Below are 19023 nucleotides of genomic sequence, written 5' to 3' on the forward strand. Positions count from 1 at the left end.
ACTTGAAGAGGCTGTGACAAGTTCATAGCTGATGTGCTCGGCATGTACAGTCATGTTTGGAGATCTGGAGAAGTGGATGACACCTATGGAAAGAGTTCTCACCATTCATGTGGATGGACATGAGTGAGCCACCAAAGTGGACTGATGTGGAGACCTCATCAAGTACCTTGGAGAAAAGGGGGTGCCAATTGATTGATGTTAAATGCTTTGAACCAAGTTGCTAATCTGAAGAAATTCATAGAAAGCTGCAGTGATGATGACGCATTCATGGGCCTGCAGGTGCACCAGAAGTGGACCCAATACTTTGAGAAGGCCAAAAGCATTGGATGCTATCAGAACTGCTGAAGATTGCACAGTTGTTTTTGCACTTCCTCCTCCAATGCAAATGTGGAGAGAGTTTTTTCACTGATGCAGAGCCAGTGGACAAGGAGAGGAACCAGCTCTCCAGTGAATCATTGAAAGGGATCCTATTTGTGCAATACAATTTCAAAAATATGTCTTGCAAGGACTTTCATACATATGTGTTGAGCCACAAGAAACTGCTGAGAAAGATCAGCTCTACAGCAAAATATAAATGGGCAAAGAAGGACGAGGAAGAAAAACCAGATGAAGAGGAGGAAAAAACAAACGAAGAGGAAGATGAGGATTAAGCAGGAAAGTAAAGATGGTCTATTGGTATTTTTGTATTTTTGCTAATACACAAGAGGTATTTTTTTGTTAATTGGCTAATTTGTTAATTTATTTTTTCCAATAGCTGATTGTTAATTAGCTCATTTGTTAATTTATTTTTTTCCAATAGCCTACAGAACAGACAGTATTTGTTCATTACTGAGGGTAACTGAGTATCATGTGTTATTTGGAGTTGAGAGTTATTGTTAACTTTTGTTGTTAAGTGAGGGATGTTTAGATGAGACATTATTTCTTTCATTGTGCTATTCATTCATTACAGGAAATGTTAAATTAAGCATTTTGAATAAATGCATTTTGAATAAAATTATCATTTGTTGTTGGAGTTTTTGTTGTTGACTTTTACTGAAAAGCATTTTAAATAAACCAACTGTAAATATCATGTTATTGTAGGATTATGTGGGCCTATGTTAAGTGAGTGCATGCCACAGTATATGTGCCGTGTCCTGGTTTTCCCAAATGAAAATATGGTCACCCTATGTTAGCTGTTTAATCTGCGCAGTTAGATTGATCTAGTTAACTACATAACTATTTGTTTCACAGTGTAATCTTCACGTGCCTTAACTAAAGCACTCCCTCTGCTAAATCACCTCTAAATTATGTACACATTATTCACTTTGTGTGTTTTTAGGAATCCTCTAGCTTAGCGCAGCTACTAGCTCTTAGCCGGTTTAGCATGGCGGTTTCTCCTGTCTCTCCCGCACTTTTCTGCTCTGGGTGTGAAATGTTTAGTTATTCCTCGGCCTCCTTTAGCAGTAACGGTACTTGTAATAAGTGTAGCTTATTCGTAGCTTTGGAGGCCAGGCTGGGCGAATTGGAGACTCGGCTCCGCACCGTGGAAAATTCTACAGCTAGCCAGGCCCCTGTAGTCGGTGCGGACTAAGGTAGCTTAGCCGCCGTTAGTTCCCCTCCGGCAGATCCCGAGCAGCCGGGAAAGCAGGCCGACTGGGTGACTGTGAGGAGGAAGCGTAGTCCTAAACGGAAGCCCCGTGTACACCGCCAACCCCTTCACATCTCTAACCGTTTTTCCCCACTCGGCGACACACCCGCCGAGGATCAAACTCTGGTTATTGGCGACTCTGTTTTGAGAAATGTGAAGTTAGCGACACCAGCAACCATAGTCAATTGTCTTCCGGGGTCCAGAGCAGGCAACATTGAAGGAAATTTGAAACTGCTGGATAAGGCTAAGCATAAATGTGGTAAGATTGTAATTCACGTTGGCAGTAATGACACCCGGTTACGCCAATCGGAGGTCACTAAAATTAATATTGAATCGGTGTGTAACTTTACAAAAACAATGTCGGACTCTGTAGTTTTCTCTGGGCCCCTCCCCAATCGGGAGTGACATGTTTAGCCGCATGTTCTCCCTGAATTGCTGGCTGTCTGAGTGGTGTCCAAAAAATGAGGTGGGCTTCATAGATAATTGGCAAAGCTTCTGGGGAAAACCTGGTCTTGTTAGGAGAGACAGCATCCATCCCACTTTGGATGGAGCAGCTCTCATTTCTAGAAATCTGGCCAATTTTCTTAAATCCTCCAAACCGTGACTATCCAGGGTTGGGACCAGGAAGCAGAGTTGTAGTCTTACACACCTCTCTGCAGCTTCTCTCCCCCTGCCATCCTCTCATTACCCCATCCCTGTAGAGACGGTGCCTGCTCCCAGACCACCAACAACCATTAAAAATCTATTTAAGCATAAAAATTCAAAAAGAAAAAATAATATAGCACCTTCAACTGCACCACAGACTAAAACAGTTAAATGTGGTCTATTAAACATTAGATCTCTCTCTTCTAAGTCCCTGTTAGTAAATTATATAATAATTGATCAACATATTGATTTATTCTGCCTTACAGAAACCTGGTTACAGCAGGATGAATATGTTAGTTTAAATGAGTCAACACCCCCGAGTCACACTAACTGCCAGAACACTCGTAGCACGGGCCGAGGCGGAGGATTAGCAGCAATCTTCCACTCCAGCTTATTAACTAATCAAAAACCCAGACAGAGCTTTAATTCATTTGAAAGCTTGACTCTTAGTCTTGTCCATCCAAATTGGAAGTCCCAAAAACCAGTTTTATTTGTTGTTATCTATCGTCCACCTGGTCATTACTGTGAGTTTCTCTGTGAATTTTCGGACCTTTTGTCTGACTTAGTGCTTAGCTCAGATAAGATAATTATAGTGGGCGATTTTAACATCCACACAGATGCTGAGAATGACAGCCTCAACACTGCATTTAATCTATTGTTAGACTCGATTGGCTTTGCTCAAAATGTAAATGAGTCCACCCACCACTTTAATCATACCTTAGATCTTGTTCTGACTTATGGTATGGAAATTGAAGACTTAACAGTATTCCCTGAAAACCCCCTTCTGTCTGATCATTTCTTAATAACATTTACATTTACTCTGATGGACTACCCAGCAGTGGGGAATAAGTTTCATTACAGTAGAAGTCTTTCAGAAAGCGCTGTAACTAGGTTTAAGGATATGATTCCTTCTTTATGTTCTCCAATGCCATATACCAACACAGTGCAGAGTAGCTACCTAAACTCTGTGGGTAAGATAGATTATCTCGTCAATAGTTTTATATCCTCATTAAGGACAACTTTGGATGCTGTAGCTCCTCTGAAAAAGAGAGCCTTAAATCAGAAGTGCCTGACTCCGTGGTATAACTCACAAACTCGCAGCTTAAAGCAGATAACCCGTATGTTGGAGAGGAAATGGCGTCTCACTAATTTAGAAGATCTTCACTTAGCCTGGAAAAAGAGTCTGTTGCTCTATAAAAAAGCCCTCCGTAAAGCTAGGACATCTTACTACTCATCACTAATTGAAGAAAATAAGAACAACCCTAGGTTTCTTTTCAGCACTGTAGCCAGGCTGACAAAGAGTCAGAGCTCTATTGAGCCGAGTATTCCTTTAACTTTAACTAGTAATGACTTCATGACTTTCTTTGCTAATAAAATTTTAACTATTAGAGAAAAAAATTACTCATAACCATCCCAAAGACATATCGTTCTCTTTGGCTGCTTTCAGTGATGCCGGTATTTGGTTAGATGCTTTCTCTCCGATTGTTCTGTCTGAGTTATTTTCATTAGTTACTTCTTCCAAATCATCAACATGTCTATTAGACCCCATTCCTACCAGGCTGCTTAAGGAAGCCCTACCATTAATTAATGCTTCGATCTTAAATATGATCAGTCTGTCTTTATTAGTTGGCTATGTACCACAGGCTTTTAAGGTGGCAGTAATTAAACCATTACTTAAAAAGCCATCACTTGACCCAGCTATCTTAGCTAATTATAGGCCAATCTCCAACCTTCCTTTTCTCTCAAAAATTCTTGAAAGGGTAGTTGTAAAACAGCTAACTGATCATCTGCAGAGCAATGGTCTATTTGAAGAGTTTCAGTCAGGGTTTAGAATTCATCATAGTACAGAAACAGCATTAGTGAAGGTTACAAATGATCTTCTTATGGCCTCAGACAGTGGACTCATCTCTGTGCTTGTTCTGTTAGACGTCAGTGCTGCTTTTGATACTGTTGACTATAAAATTTTATTACAGCGATTACAGCATGCCATAGGTATTAAGGGCACTGCACTGCGGTGGTTTGAATCATATTTATCTAATAGAATACAATTTGTTCATGTAAATGGGGAATCTTCTTCACAGACTAAGGTTAATTATGGAGTTCCACAAGGTTCTGTGCTAGGACCAATTTTATTAACTTTATACATGCTTCCCTTAGGCAGTATTATTAGACAGCATTACTTAAATTTTCATTGTTACGCAGATGATACCCAGCTTTATCTATCCATGAAGCCAGAGGAATCACACCAATTAGCTAAACTGCAGGATTGTCTTACAGACATAAAGACATAGATGACCTCTAATTTCCTGCTTTTAAACTCAGATAAAACTGAAGTTATTGTAGTTGGCCCCACAAATCTTAGAAACATGGTGTCTAACCAGATCCTTACTCTGGATGACATTACCCTGACCTCTAGTAATACTGTGAGAAATCTTGGAGTCATTTTTGATCAGGATATGTCATTCAATGCGCATATTAAACAAATATGTAGGACTGCTTTTTTGCATTTGCGCAGTATCTCTAAAATTAGAAAGGTCTTGTCTCAGAGTGATGCTGAAAAACTAATTCATGCATTTATTTCCTCTAGGCTGGACTATTGTAATTCATTATTATCAGGTTGTCCTAAAAGTTCCCTGAAAAGCCTTCAGTTAATTCAAAATGCTGCAGCTAGAGTGCTGACAGGGACTAGAAGGAGAAAGCATATCTCACCCATATTGGCCTCTCTTCATTGGCTTCCTGTTAATTCTAGAATAGAATTTAAAATTCTTCTTCTTACTTATAAGGTTTTGAATAATCAGGTCCCATCTTATCTTAGGGACCTCATAGTACCATATCACCCCAATAGAGCACTTCGCTCTCAGACTGCAGGCTTACTTGTAGTTCCTAGGGTTTGTAAGAGTAGAATGGGAGGCAGAGCCTTCAGCTTTCAGGCTCCTCTCCTCTGTAACCAGCTCCCAATTCGGATCAGGGAGACAGACACCCTCTCTACTTTTAAAATTAGGCTTAAAACTTTCCTTTTTGCTAAAGCTTATAGTTAGGGCTGGATCGGGTGACCCTGAACCATCCCTTAGTTATGCTGCTATAGACTTAGACTACTGGGGGGTTCCCATGATGCACTGAGTGTTTCGTTCTCTTTTTGCTCTGTATGCACCACTCTGCATTTACTCATTAGTGATTGATCTCTGCTCCCCTCCACAGCATGTCTTTTTCCTGGTTCTCTCCCTCAGCCCCAACCAGTCCCAGCAGAAGACTGCTCCTCCCTGAGCCTGGTTCTGCTGGAGGTTTCTTCCTGTTAAAAGGGAGTTTTTCCTTCCCACTGTCGCCAAGTGCTTGCTCACAGGGGGTCGTTTTGACCGTTGGGGTTTTTCCGTAATTATTGTATGGCCTTGCCTTACAATATAAAGCGCCTTGGGGCAACTGTTTGTTGTGATTTGGTGCTATATAAATAAAATTGATTTGATTTGATTTGATTCTTTTACAGTAAGTAGCAAATAGCTTTCCGCTATTCTGTGCACGTTAGTCTTAAAATGAGGTGTAGTACATTCAGCCATGGATATCAGGAGCCACCTGGGAAGAGTTCCTGGAGTCATAACGTCACCGGACAGAAATGTCTGACTATACTCTGTAGGAGAAGAAAGGTCCAAGTCTTTAGGGTCCTAATTCTTCCTGTCTTACTGTATGGTTGCAAGACATGGATGTTAATCAATAACCAGAAGCAACGACTGGATATCTTTGGTACTCTGTCTTACTGGAGGAACTTTGGGAACTGTTGGACTGACTTTGTGTCAAATAAAAGGTTACGTAAGGATATGGATGGGTACCAAAACCCAAACAGGCCCCGGGGCTAAATTGTTAAAGACCAGAGCAAAGATAAGCTCTGCCCCTTAACGAGACTGCTTTCAGTACTGGAGAAGTTAAGGAAATACATTTATAGCTCTCTCTTTCTATTCTTTGGATCCTTCTGTGCTGAAGGCAGGTTCTGTCTGTGTCTCACTCTTGCTTGCAGCTTGTGTGTGTGCATGCATGCATGCACGCTGGTTCCATGGTGTAGAAGATGCAACAACATGTGGCACCTGTTTAATGTGCATGAGTAATTAAAACTGGGTCTCAGTGAAGAAACACGCAGATCTTGTCCATCATTATAACACCCAGTTTCTAGGCTTCAATTAAAAGGCACACGAGAAAAATAACGCATAGTCTAACAAACACCATTCACTCGATAATAAATGGAAGTTTGTTAAAAATGAGAAAACACTTGAAAAGGGACATAAACAACACACCAAGCTATTAGGATCTGGTCCAAATAAAGTGAAGCGTTTTCTCTTTGCCAGCGCGACAGATCATTAAAATGTTACGAGACAAAACTTGTGTTATTGAGCGATGTGGCACCGTGGCATCCTGTTCTGTCCAAGAGCAGTTATGCTTTTTTTCTTCTTTTTTTCATGGTTTTGCCATCTGTGAGCACTCAGACTCAGGTACATTTTTATTTCCGTACAAACACGGAGACAAGTACTCGGTGCAGCTGGTGGGTTCACATTCAGTGCTTTGTTTTATTCATTGTGCACAGGCTCGGTGCCAGAGTTCATGCGAGCAGCTTAACCCGAATTTGTCTTTAGAAGTCACTGTTTGCACAGAAATGTGGGATGTGACAAACTGCCAATTTCATCAATTTTGCTGCAGCAAACACGGCCGTGGAGCTAATTCATATTGTGAGCATGGCACAGTGCTGCAGTTCTCCGGAGAACCGGGTACAACATGCAGTATTCAAAGGATCTGGCGCCAAATAAAGGCTGGAGGAGAACGCGAGCAGAGGAAGCCGGGGACGGTGACCCACATTGAGCGGCTTTGTTCCCGGCAACGAGATGGTTCCTCACTCCTCGTCAGAAACACTGCACCTTCCTGACCTCAGCTTCTGCTTGATGCCAGGGCCCGCGCTCGCTCCGTCTTAACGTCCCTGTCATTTTCGGCTCGTCTTCTGCTGATGCTTTGATGGGAAATGTCAGCAGCGCTCACCGTGGAGCGAGCTCAATCAGATCCTATGACTCGGGAAGTGATGCCTCAGCCACGGGCTGTCTTGTCAGGTCACATCGAGTGACATGAAGAACTGCTGTTTGTGATCTCTGATAAAGGGGGAGGATGAGGAGGCGAAGGAGAAGAAGGAGGTCGGGGAATACTGGTCGCTTCCTTGATGTGTTCCAGAATCAGAGTCCAACCTCAGACTGTCAGTGTTTTTTTTTTTTGTTTTGTTTTTTTTATGTCATTAAGAAATATGACCCTTTTTATATTATTATTGTGATGAGAGCCCAGTTGATATGGATTTTTTGGGGCACTGATATAGATATTGGCGAGTTAAAAAAAAAATTCCGATAGCTATGTCTCCCAATATATTAGAATATTTATTTCTCACTACCTTTTGCAAAATGCAAGAGAAAAAAATGCCAACATACTAGATTGATACAGAAATACAGCTGTCTGGCAACGTATTCCGGCATCTTTCATTATTTTGTTCAACCTACCAAACAACATAGGTCACGCTGCCTTCACTTGGACTGGTATTCACTGTATCACGTTGCTCGGCATTTCCACCTGGCAGTATAGCAGCAACTTCTTTCATTCTCTGTAAATCTCCCACTCTGATTTAAAATGAATGGCAGCTGGTTGCTTTGCATCTGTCTCTTTTAACTAATATGATGAAACAGTGATGGGTTCCTTGCCATGCTCAACAGCATTGTAAACAATGCACTTGGCACACCCTCTGATGGACAGACTATGTAATGAAACCATTTCCAACAGCCAAAGTGTTTCTCTGCATTGTTTATTTAAAAAAATGTAAATAAAAATTTTCATATCAGCAATAATAACGCAGATACTGATATGTTTCACACACCAATTAGGACACACACCAATTAGCTAAACTGCAGGATTGTCTTACAGACATAAAGACATGGATGACCTCTAATTTCCTGCTTTTAAACTCAGATAAAACTGAAGTTATTGTACTTGGCCCCACAAATCTTAGAAACATGGTGTCTAACCAGATCCTTACTCTGGATGGCATTACCCTGACCTCTAGTAATACTGTGAGAAATCTTGGAGTCATTTTTGATCAGGATATGTCATTCAATGCGCATATTAAACAAATATGTAGGACTGCTTTTTTGCATTTGCGCAGTATCTCTAAAATTAGAAAGGTCTTGTCTCAGAGTGATGCTGAAAAACTAATTCATGCATTTATTTCCTCTAGGCTGGACTATTGTAATTCATTATTATCAGGTTGTCCTAAGAGTTCCCTGAAAAGCCTTCAGTTAATTCAAAATGCTGCAGCTAGAGTACTGACGGGGACTAGAAGGAGAGAGCATATCTCACCCATATTGGCCTCTCTTCATTGGCTTCCTGTTAATTCTAGAATAGAATTTAAAATTCTTCTTCTTACTTATAAGGTTTTGAATAATCAGGTCCCATCTTATCTTAGGGACCTCGTCGTACCATATCACCCCAATAGAGCGCTTCGCTCTCAGACTGCAGGCTTACTTGTAGTTCCTAGGGTTTGTAAGAGTAGAATGGGAGGCAGAGCCTTCAGCTTTCAGGCTCCTCTCCTGTGGAACCAGCTCCCAATCAGATCAGGAGACAGACACCCTCTCTACTTTTAAGATTAGGCTTAAACTTTCCTTTTTGCTAAAGCTTATAGTTAGGGCTGGATCAGGTGACCCTGAACCATCCCTTAGTTATGCTGCTATAGACGTAGACTGATGGGGGGTTCCCATGATGCACTGTTTCTTTCTCTTTTTTGCTCTGTATGCACAACTCTGCATTTAATCATAGTGATCGATCTCTGCTCCCCTCCACAGCATGTCTTTTTCCTGGTTCTCTCCCTCAGCCCCAACCAGTCCCCAGCAGAAGACTGCCCCTCCCTGAGCCTGGTTCTGCTGGCGGGTTTCTTCCTGTTAAAGGGAGTTTTTCCTTCCCACTGTAGCCAGTGCTTGCTCACAGGGGGTTTTTTGACTGTGGGGTTTTCATAATTATTGTATGGCCTTGCCTTACAATATAAAGCGCCTGGGGCAACTGTTTGTTGTGATTTGGTGCTATATAAAAAAATTGATTGATTGATTGATTGATGTTTGTGAAAGGCTCATATCGCGATATTACTGGCCAACCAATATATGGGAACTGTCTTGAAACTAGCCTCAAAAACATTGTTCTTTTTTAATAATCATACTCTAATAATCAAGAGTTGCAAGTGCAACTTATACTCTGGAAAATATGGCGCAGCTTCATAACTTGCCTATTTTTATGTTTTCTCAAACATAGACCTGATTTTTATGAAGCCTGGTGGTATGTTTTAAGTGATGAACCCGTGAGATGATATTTTGTCCTTTGGTATGCACACTGAGTGCTGCTGTAGTTTTAATGCTGCAAAATTCTGTATAATCTGCTTTTTTTTTGTCACCCAAAGTTGTTTGCCCAAAGCTGTTTGTGACTTTTAATTCTGCAGGACCTTTAAGATTCACTCAGGCATTATGGGAAGTTATTTCACTTTTTTAATTTTTAATTACAGGTCCTGTGTCTTAATAAAGTTATATATTGGAGAAAAGTTTAATCTGCATGATGTTTCCTATGTTGACTATCGGCACAAAAACTCTTTTCATAAACTTAAAGGTTTTCAATAATCCTTTCTAATTAAAATGATGTAAAGCACTGCTGTTTACTTTATCACTCTCTTTTGCTCTAGGATTACCTAAAAAAAAAAAAAAAAAAAAAATTAACTTTAACATAAAACACTCTTGAACTTTTGCTAATTGCAGTCAGCCTCTGCGTGGGTGCAACAGCATGCTGGTCATTGAGGTGCTCCGATAACGCCCGGGGACGATATTACAGTCTGTGTTCTCTGATCAAAGTGCATCAATTTTAAAAGTAATTACACATTGTACTCACGAGACTCCCAACATTCCTGAATGTGGTGAAGTCACTCATTAAAATTGCAGCTGTGACGAAAAAAAAAAGTGGATAGTTTGTTTGTGGTGCTCGAGTCCCTGCAGCAAAGCCTCCTGGGATTCCTCATAGCTTCTTTATGGTATTATGACTGTAGTACATTCATAGTTGGTATATTCAGTCAGATTCTTTGCTGCCTGCATTCAGAGATAAAGTGGATTTTCTGTACTTTTGTGCTTTTTGTGAATTAATTTTGTCGATCCTCTTCACTCTGTGCAGGTTTATGGACGTAAACTGAGGCAAATTGTCAGAAGTTTAGTTTCTCATTTCCTCAGCACTCAGGTAGAAAATGAATGTTATGATTGCAGCGGCTGCTCTTTGCTCGTCTCTCTTTGCTAATTTATTTTACTTTGTTTCGGTAAACCCTGCATGGAAAGCTTTGGGTTATTACTGACTGGACGGGTTTATGTTCATTTTGAGCCAAATGGAAAAAGTACTTCTTGTTGTGAAATATTTAGTTATGTCCAGGATCTGAGGTGGATTGTTTTCACTCAGCTTTACTTCACCTTCACAGTGGGCTGTATTTATTTTAGGGGATTTATCTGTGTTGCCTTGTGAGCAGTGATGCCGGTAACGCGTTACTTAGTAACACTATTTTCCACTATTTTCCACTCAAATGCACCTAAACTCTTTCTGAGGACCACATGATGTGAAAACGCAATAAAACTTTCTTACCTGTAAATCTGGTCATGTTTTCTGTATAAATAAATGTTATCCATTCTTTGTGCTCAAACGCCAAAGAAGGGGTGAATCCAGATGGAATGGGGGCGTGGGGCAGGGATGTGCCCCCCCACAACACCCCTAGATTAAAGGTCCAGTTTTGAAGCCTTTTTTTTATGACAACTGCTAATACTACTTATAATAATAATAATTTCGACAAGTAAAATGTTTAGAGAGAATTTAAATGTTAGAAAAATGTTAGAAAGAATTTAATAGTTTACATTTATAAACAATGTAGGTTAGAAATTGTTTACAGTGCTGGTCAACAGTTAAATATGAGGTCAGAAAGAGGTCTTTATTTTACTTTTTATAAAACAAGTATTGTTTTCATTGAGTCAAGAAAGGGTGACTATAAAGTAAGTTTTGGCAAAAGTTTGGCAAAAGTCCAGTTTTTGTTGCATATTTGCGTCACCAAAATAACACAAATAAATCTTCAGAGTTTACAGTTACACCTCATTTTAATGAAGACTCATATTTATCTGGGGAGAAATTCCATCACCAATATTTTATTTTCCTTTTACCGCCATCTGCAGGAGGATATGCATCTGCACTTCCAAGAGCTTTTGAAAAGACCGGAAGTCACCCTTGATCTCGGGTGATGCACGCGCATGTAGCATGCACGCGACGTTCGTGAAATGTCTTGTAAATCACATCAGAGGTGTTATTTTAGCATTTTTAGTTTTTGGAAGTGTTTATTTATCGCTAGCTTTTGCATAATATATGAGAAACATGTAAGATTTACACAGTAACGTTGAGGTTTGGAGCATTTTCCACCATGTTGGATAGCAGGCAGCGAGAGAGAGCGACCAGCCAGCAGACATCACCGTGCATCTCTGCTCTGATTGGCTACCACAGTGTGCTTCCAGCATCCCTCACACAAGACTGGGGAAACCCCCTCGTAATCTGACATCACTGTCATAGACTGTAGGGGTCTGTACCATCATTGCAGTAAGTACAGTAGTGTTCAGAATAATAGCAGTGCTATGTGATGAAAAAGATTAATCCAAGTATTGAGTACATTTCTTACTGTGACATGGGAAACAAGGTACCAGTAGATTCAGCAGATTCTCACAAATCCAACAAGACCAAGCATTCATGATATGCACACTCTTAAGGCTATGAAATTGGGCTATTAGTAAATAAAAGTAGAAAAGGGGGTGTTCACAATAATAGTAGTGTGGCATTCAGTCAGTGAGTTCATCAATTTTGTGGCACAAACAGGTGTGAATCAGGTGTCCCCTATTTAACGATGAAGCCAGCACCTGTTGAACATACTTTTCTCTTTGAAAGCCTGAGGAAAATGGGATGTTCAAGACATTGTTCAGAAGAACAGCATAGTTTGATTAAAAAGTTGATTGGAGAGGGGAAACACTTATACGCAGGTGCAAAAAATTATAGGCTGTTTCATCTACAATGAGCTCCATGTGCTTTAAAATGGACAAGAAAAAAACAGAGACGTGTAGAGAAAACGGAAAACACCATCAAAAATGAATAGAAGAATAACCAAATGGCAAAGGCTCACCCATTGATCAGCTCCAGGATGATCAAAGACAGTCTGGAGTTACCGTAGTGCTGTGGACAGGTTAGAAGATTGCCTGTGTGAAGCTAATTTATTTGCAAGAATCCCCCCGCAAAGTCCCTCTGTTAAATAAAAGACGTGCAGAACAGGTTAACAATTTGCCAAAGAACACATCAACTGGCCTAAGAGAAATGGAGGAATATTGTGTGGACTGATGAGAGTAATTGTTCTTTTTGGGTCCAAGGGCCACAGACAGTTTGTGAGACGACCCCCAACTCCCTGCGAATTCAAGCCACAGTGTTGTGAAAGTGACGTGACACTGGACCCACAACAGGGGGTTGTATGACGGACAATGGATAAGCCAAAAGTACAAATTTAATGTTGTGAATCGCACAACGACGTACAGACAATAACAATATGGTGGACTGTCAATCATACCCAGGTGACGTGTGGGCAGGCTCTATGAAAGAAGACGCCTGGCGAGAGAAGAGCTGGATCCCCACACAGCTTCCACCACCACGGAGCTGAAGACACCGGAGAGCCGCCAAGGCCCTGCGCCCCAGGTGGCCGCTGTCTTCAGCAGTCGACCCGTACTAGCTGGCAGAAAATAGAGACAGTCCTGATGAGTGTGATTTAACACACTCAGTACTCCCACAGTCAGTGTTCGATAAAGGAGGGAGAACCTCCACCTCCAAACAACACTCGTGCAGCTCCTGTTTAACCACTTATCTTGGTTTGGGGTGTGAGTGCAAGCCGTCGACTGATCACACCAAACCCAATCCCCACAGATAAGCAGAACACCACGGATACAGCTGCAAAAGAATTCAGGTTATCACTCAATGATTTGAGTCAGCAGAGAAAGTTACCTGAATGGTAGCTGATTTCTCGGCGGGGAGGTGGAGTTGCAGTCCGGCCTTTATGGTGGTGGTGATGAGTAGTGGATGAGTGACAGCTGGTACGGATGATGAGTGACAGCTGTCACTCCTGGTTGCTCCGACGCCCTCTCGTGCTTGAAGCCCGCACTTCAAGCAGGGCGCCATCTTGTGGTGGTGGGTCAGCAGTACCTCCTCTTCAGCGGCCCACACAACACACAGTTCACAGTGAAGACAGTGAAGCATGGTGGTGCAAGCATCGTGATATGGGCATGTTTCTCCTACTATGGTGTTGGGCCTATATATCGCATACCAGGTATCATGGATCAGTTTGGATATGTCAAAATACTTGAAGAGGTCATGTTGCCTTATGCTGAAGAGGACATGCCCTTGAAATGGGTGTTTCAACAAGACAATGACCCCAAGCACACTAATAAACTAGCAAAATCTTGGTTCCAAACCAACAAAATTAATGCCTCGCAGATGTGAAGAAATCATGAAAAACTGTGGTTATACAACTAAATACTAGTTTAGTGATTCACAGGATTGCTAAAAAAGCAGTTTGAACATAATAGTTTTGAGTTTGTAGCATCAACAGCAGATGCTACTATTATTGTGAACACCCCTTTTTCTTCTTTTTTTTACTAATAACCCAGTTTCATAGCCTTAAGAGTGTGCATATCATGAATGCTTGGTCTTGTTGGATTTGTGACAATCTACTGAATCTATTGGTACCTTATTTCCCATCAATCAATCAATTTTTTTATATAGCGCCAAATCACAACAAACAGTTGCCCCAAGGCGCTTTATATTGTAAGGCAAGGCCATACAATAATTATGTAAAGACTTATGTAAGAAATGTACTCAAAACCTGGATTAATCTTTTTCATCACATAGCACTACTATTATTCTGAACACTACTGTAGTTCAAGGCCATCTGTTTTTTGTTTTTTTTTCCCCTTTCAGGGGAACTTTTTTTCGATACAATGCAAATTTTGATAAAATTGGTAATGTCATATTATGAATCCCCTATTGAAAGGCTAATAAATGAAATTACAACCACAATTCCAATGAAGTTGGGACGTTGTGTGAAATGTAAATAAAAACAATACAATGATTTGCAAATCCTCTTCAACCTATATTCAATTGAATACGAGGTCTGTTAGAAAAGTATCTGACCTTTTTATTTTTTTCAAAAACCTGATGGATTTGAATCACGTGTGCTTGCATGAGCAAACCTTGAACCTTCGTGCGCATGCGTGAACTTTTTCACGCCTGTCGATTGCATCATTTTCTGGTAAGCAGCCTTTGTGTGATGTGTGTGTCGTGCGCTCGGCGGATTTTCATTTCAAGGAAAAAGACGGAACGACTGGAGCAGCGCCGCATCAAATTTTGCCAGAAACTGGGCGACAGCCAGGTGGAAACCATTCAGATGATAATAACGTCCTATACTTTTCTAACAGATCTCGTACACCATATACTTTTTTGTTTTTGTGCAAATATTTGCTCATTTTGAAATGGATGCCTGCAGCACATTTCAAAAAGTTGGGACAGTGGAAACAAAAGACTGGGAAAGTTGATGAATGCTCAAAGAACACCTGTTTGGAACATTCCACAGGTTAATTGGAAACAGGTGAGTGTCATGATTGGGTATAATAGCAGCATCCCCAAAAGACTCAGCCATTCACAAGCAAAGATTGGGCGAGGATCACCACTTTGTGAAAAACTGCGTGAAAAAATAGTCCAACAGTTTAAGAACAATGTTTCCCAACATTCAATTGCAAGGAATTTAGGGATTCCATCATCAACAGTCCATAATATAATCAGAAGATTCAGAGAATCTGGAGAACTTTCTACACGTAAGCAGCAAGGCCGAAAACCAACATTGAATACCTGTGACCTTCGATCCCTCAGGCGGCACTACATGAAGAACCGGCATCATTGTGTGAAGGATCTTACCGCGTGGACTCAGGAACACTTCAAAAACTATTGTCAGTTAACAGAGTTCGTCGCTACAGCTACAAGTGCAAGTTAAAACTCTACCATGCAAAACGAAAGCATCAACAACATCCAGAAATGCCACTGCCTTCTCTGGGCCCGAGCTCATTTGAAATGGACAGACGCAAAGTGGAACAGTGTGCTGTGGTCTGATGAGTCCACATTTCAAATTGTTTTTGGAAATCATGGACGTCGTGTCCTCTGGACAAAAAGAGGAAAAAGACCATCCAGACTGTTACCAACGCAAAGTTCAAAAGCCAGCATCTGTGATGTTATGGGGGTGTGTTAGTGCCCATGGCATGGGCAACTTACACATCTGTGATGGCACCATCAATGCTGAAAGGGACATCCAGGACCATCAAGCCACATTCTGCACGTGTTACAACAGCGTGGCTTCGTAGTAATTTGTTCAAAATGAACAAATATTTGCACAAAAACAATAAAGTTTATCAGCTTGAACATTAAATATTTTGTCTTTGTGGTGTATTCAATTGAATATAGGTTGAAGAGGATTTGCACATCATTGTATTCTGTTTTTATTTACATTTTACACAACATCTCAACTTTATTGGAATTGGGGTTGTATAGTGGTGCCACAGAAAATTATATTCATGCCATAAATCTTAAATAGCTCAGTAGCCGTATACCTTTATTGAAAATATTTAGTTTCATAATAAGCTGAGAGTAGTTTAGTGGTGACTTTACTTTATGTAAAATTAATGTTGTTGTTATTATTATTATGATTAAAGTTGGTGGAAATTTTGAGTTCATTGTTATCATTATATATACAATGAGGCAAATAAGTATTTGATTCACTGTCGAGTTTTCCTACCTACAAAGAATGGAGGACTATAATTTTTGTCAGAAACAGAATCAAATTTATTGCTAAGTAAATTCTCACATACAAGGAATTCCATCTGGTGTTATTAGTGCATAAACAACATTTAAAAGAAAAGGAAAAATTACTTCTGTAAGAAGTAAAGAAGTCAAATAAACAAACAAATAGGCAAAACTATGTTCACTGTCAAATAAATACGAGGTCTGTGAGAAAAGTATCTGACCTTTTTATTTTATGCAAAAAATATATGGATTTGATTCATATGTTTTTACGTCAGCCAAGCTTGAACCTTTGTGCGCATGCGTGATTTTTTTCACGCCTGTCGGTTGCATCATTCGCCTGTGGGCAGGCTTTGAGTGAGCACTGGTCCACCCCTCTCGTCATTTTTTCATTGCGAGGAAATGGCGGAATGATTTGGGCTTTGTTCCATCAGAATTTTTTCAGAAACTGTTAGAGACAGGCAGCTGGAAACCATTCGGAAAATTCACATGGCTTTCATTGAAAATGTTATGGGCTTCTCAGAGATTAAGGAGTGTTACTACCGCTTTAAGGACGGCCCACAATGGCGCATGGCGCGCCGCACTCCGAGCCGCGATCGACAGGCAGAAACGACCATTTCATTTCTAAACGGATCACTGTGTGGATCCAGGACCATCGTGTGCAAGTTCTCTGGTTATCACAAGAGCTGGACATCAGCCATTTTCCGGCAGATTTCACTTTTAACAAGAGATTTTGTCATGGAAAGCCGCGCGGAGGCTTCATGCGTCACGACGGATTCGCTGATGGAGCGAGACAAAGAACACCTCCGTTTTGGAGTGTCAGAGGACAAGTTGGGACATGCCTATCTCGGCTTTCAGTGGCTTACCAGTTGAGTGAGTATAAGAGAAATTATGGAGAGCTGGGCATGTCCTTAAATCTCTGTGAAGCCCATAAAATTTTCACCAAAAGCCATGTGAATTTTCCGAATGGTTTCCAGCTGTCTGTCTCTAACAGTTTCTGAAAAAATTCTGATGGAACAAAGCCCAAATCATTCTGCCATTTCCTCGCAATGAAAAAAACGATGAGAGGGGTGGACCAGTGCTCACTCAAAGCCTGCCCACAGGCGAATGACGCAACCGACAGGCGTGAAAAAACTCACGCTTGCGCACGAAGGTTCAAGCTTGGCTGACATAAAAACATATGAATCAAATCCATATATTTTTTGCATAAAATAAAAAGGTCGGATACTTTTCTCACAGACCTTGTATAACAGTGGAATGGGGCTTTGCAAAGGCATGCAGATGTGCTGGGATGATCAGTCTGTGCTGTGTGGTAGTGGGGGGGGCACAGGGTAAATGGGGGTCTCTGTCATTATTTATAAGTCTAGCTGCGAATGGAAAGAAGCTGTTTTTGTGTCTTGACTTTTTAGTCCTGATGGACCTCAGCTGTCCGCCAGAGGGGAGGGTGACAAAAAGTTTGTGTCCTGGATGAGATGGGTCGGCCACTATCTTCCTTGCTCGCCTCAGGGCCCTGGAGACGTAGAGGTCCTGGAGGGATGGCAGATTGCAGTCAATCATCTTCTCTGCTGCGTAGATGATGCGCTGCAGTCTGCACCTGTCCTTAGCAGTGTCAGCAGCGTAGCAGACAGTGATGGAGGAGGAGATGATGGACTCAATGGACTCAATGGACAATCGTAGATACACTTCAACTGTGAGAGACAGAATCTAAAAACAAATTCAGTAAATCATATTGTATGATTTTTAAATAATTAATTTGCATTTTATTGCATGAAATAAGTGTTTGATACAAGAGAAATACAGACCTTAATATTTGGTACAGAAACCTTTGTTTGCATTTACAGAGGTCAAACATTTCCTGTAGTTCTTGACCAAGTTTGCACACACTGCAGTGAAAATTTTGGTTCACTCTTCTATACAAATCTTCTCCAGATCTTTCCCGCCAAAGATTTTCTCTTGAGTTCAGGTCTGGAGACTGCTGTTGGAGGCCGCTCCAGGAGCTTGAAATGCTTCTTACGGAGCCACTCCTTAGTTGCCCTGGCTGTGTGTTTGGGGTCATTGTCATGCTGGAAGACCCAGCCACGACCCACCTTCAATGCTCTTACTGAGGGAAGGAGATTGTTTGCCAAAATCTCATGATACATGACACCATCCATCCTAAAACCACCAGTTGAGGTCATCGATTCCAAAGATAATGTCTTTTACAATGTTTTATTGTCTACATTAGCCAATTCTTAAAGTCAAACACTGGAAATATGTGTTTATCATGATATTTGTATTTGGCACAATAATAAAGAGTTGACATTTTAAAAAAGGGCAAAATATGCATTTTTGTTATTGCTGCTGTTTTTGTTGTAACTTGGGCATTAATTACTGTCTACTTGCCACAAAATAATTCAGTTCATGTCAGTGTATTTATACAAGTGCAAAATCACAGGTTCCCTTAAAAGTGACAAGACCAGTAATTACCAAAGCCCCCCATGGGCTATGGTGGTACTGCAGGTATTCTGTGTGAGTCCATGAAAAATAAATAGGAAAAAAATGTCTTTAGTTTTTTTTTTTTCCTTCCACAAAATACAGAGTTGACGTTTCAAAATGTCAAAATAAATGTGGTTACTTGTAACCTTGGTAAGTCATTGAAGCTATTGTTCAGTTGTTATTGTTTAGTCTCCAGTTGACCTTCAGGCTCAGAATAAAGTAATTAAGTGAAAATAAAAGCCGATAATGAATTTGTCACATTTGTGCTTTTGGCTGGTGTCATTCTCATTAACTTCCATTTTTGGCGTGGCGTCACTCAACACTCGCTATTTTATTTTTTT

The 19023-nt window shown here is 40.7% G+C and overlaps 1 protein-coding gene across 2 annotated transcripts in view; it reads left to right on the top strand.

The window, feature by feature from the left end:
• Positions 1 to 19023, top strand: part of tmem132e (transmembrane protein 132E) — a 1128337-nt gene that overhangs the window by 783031 nt on the left and 326283 nt on the right. The window lies entirely within an intron of this gene.

The sequence above is a fragment of the Thalassophryne amazonica genome, chromosome 9, assembly GCF_902500255.1.
Source record: "Thalassophryne amazonica chromosome 9, fThaAma1.1, whole genome shotgun sequence".
Taxonomy (NCBI): Eukaryota; Metazoa; Chordata; class Actinopteri; order Batrachoidiformes; family Batrachoididae; genus Thalassophryne; species Thalassophryne amazonica.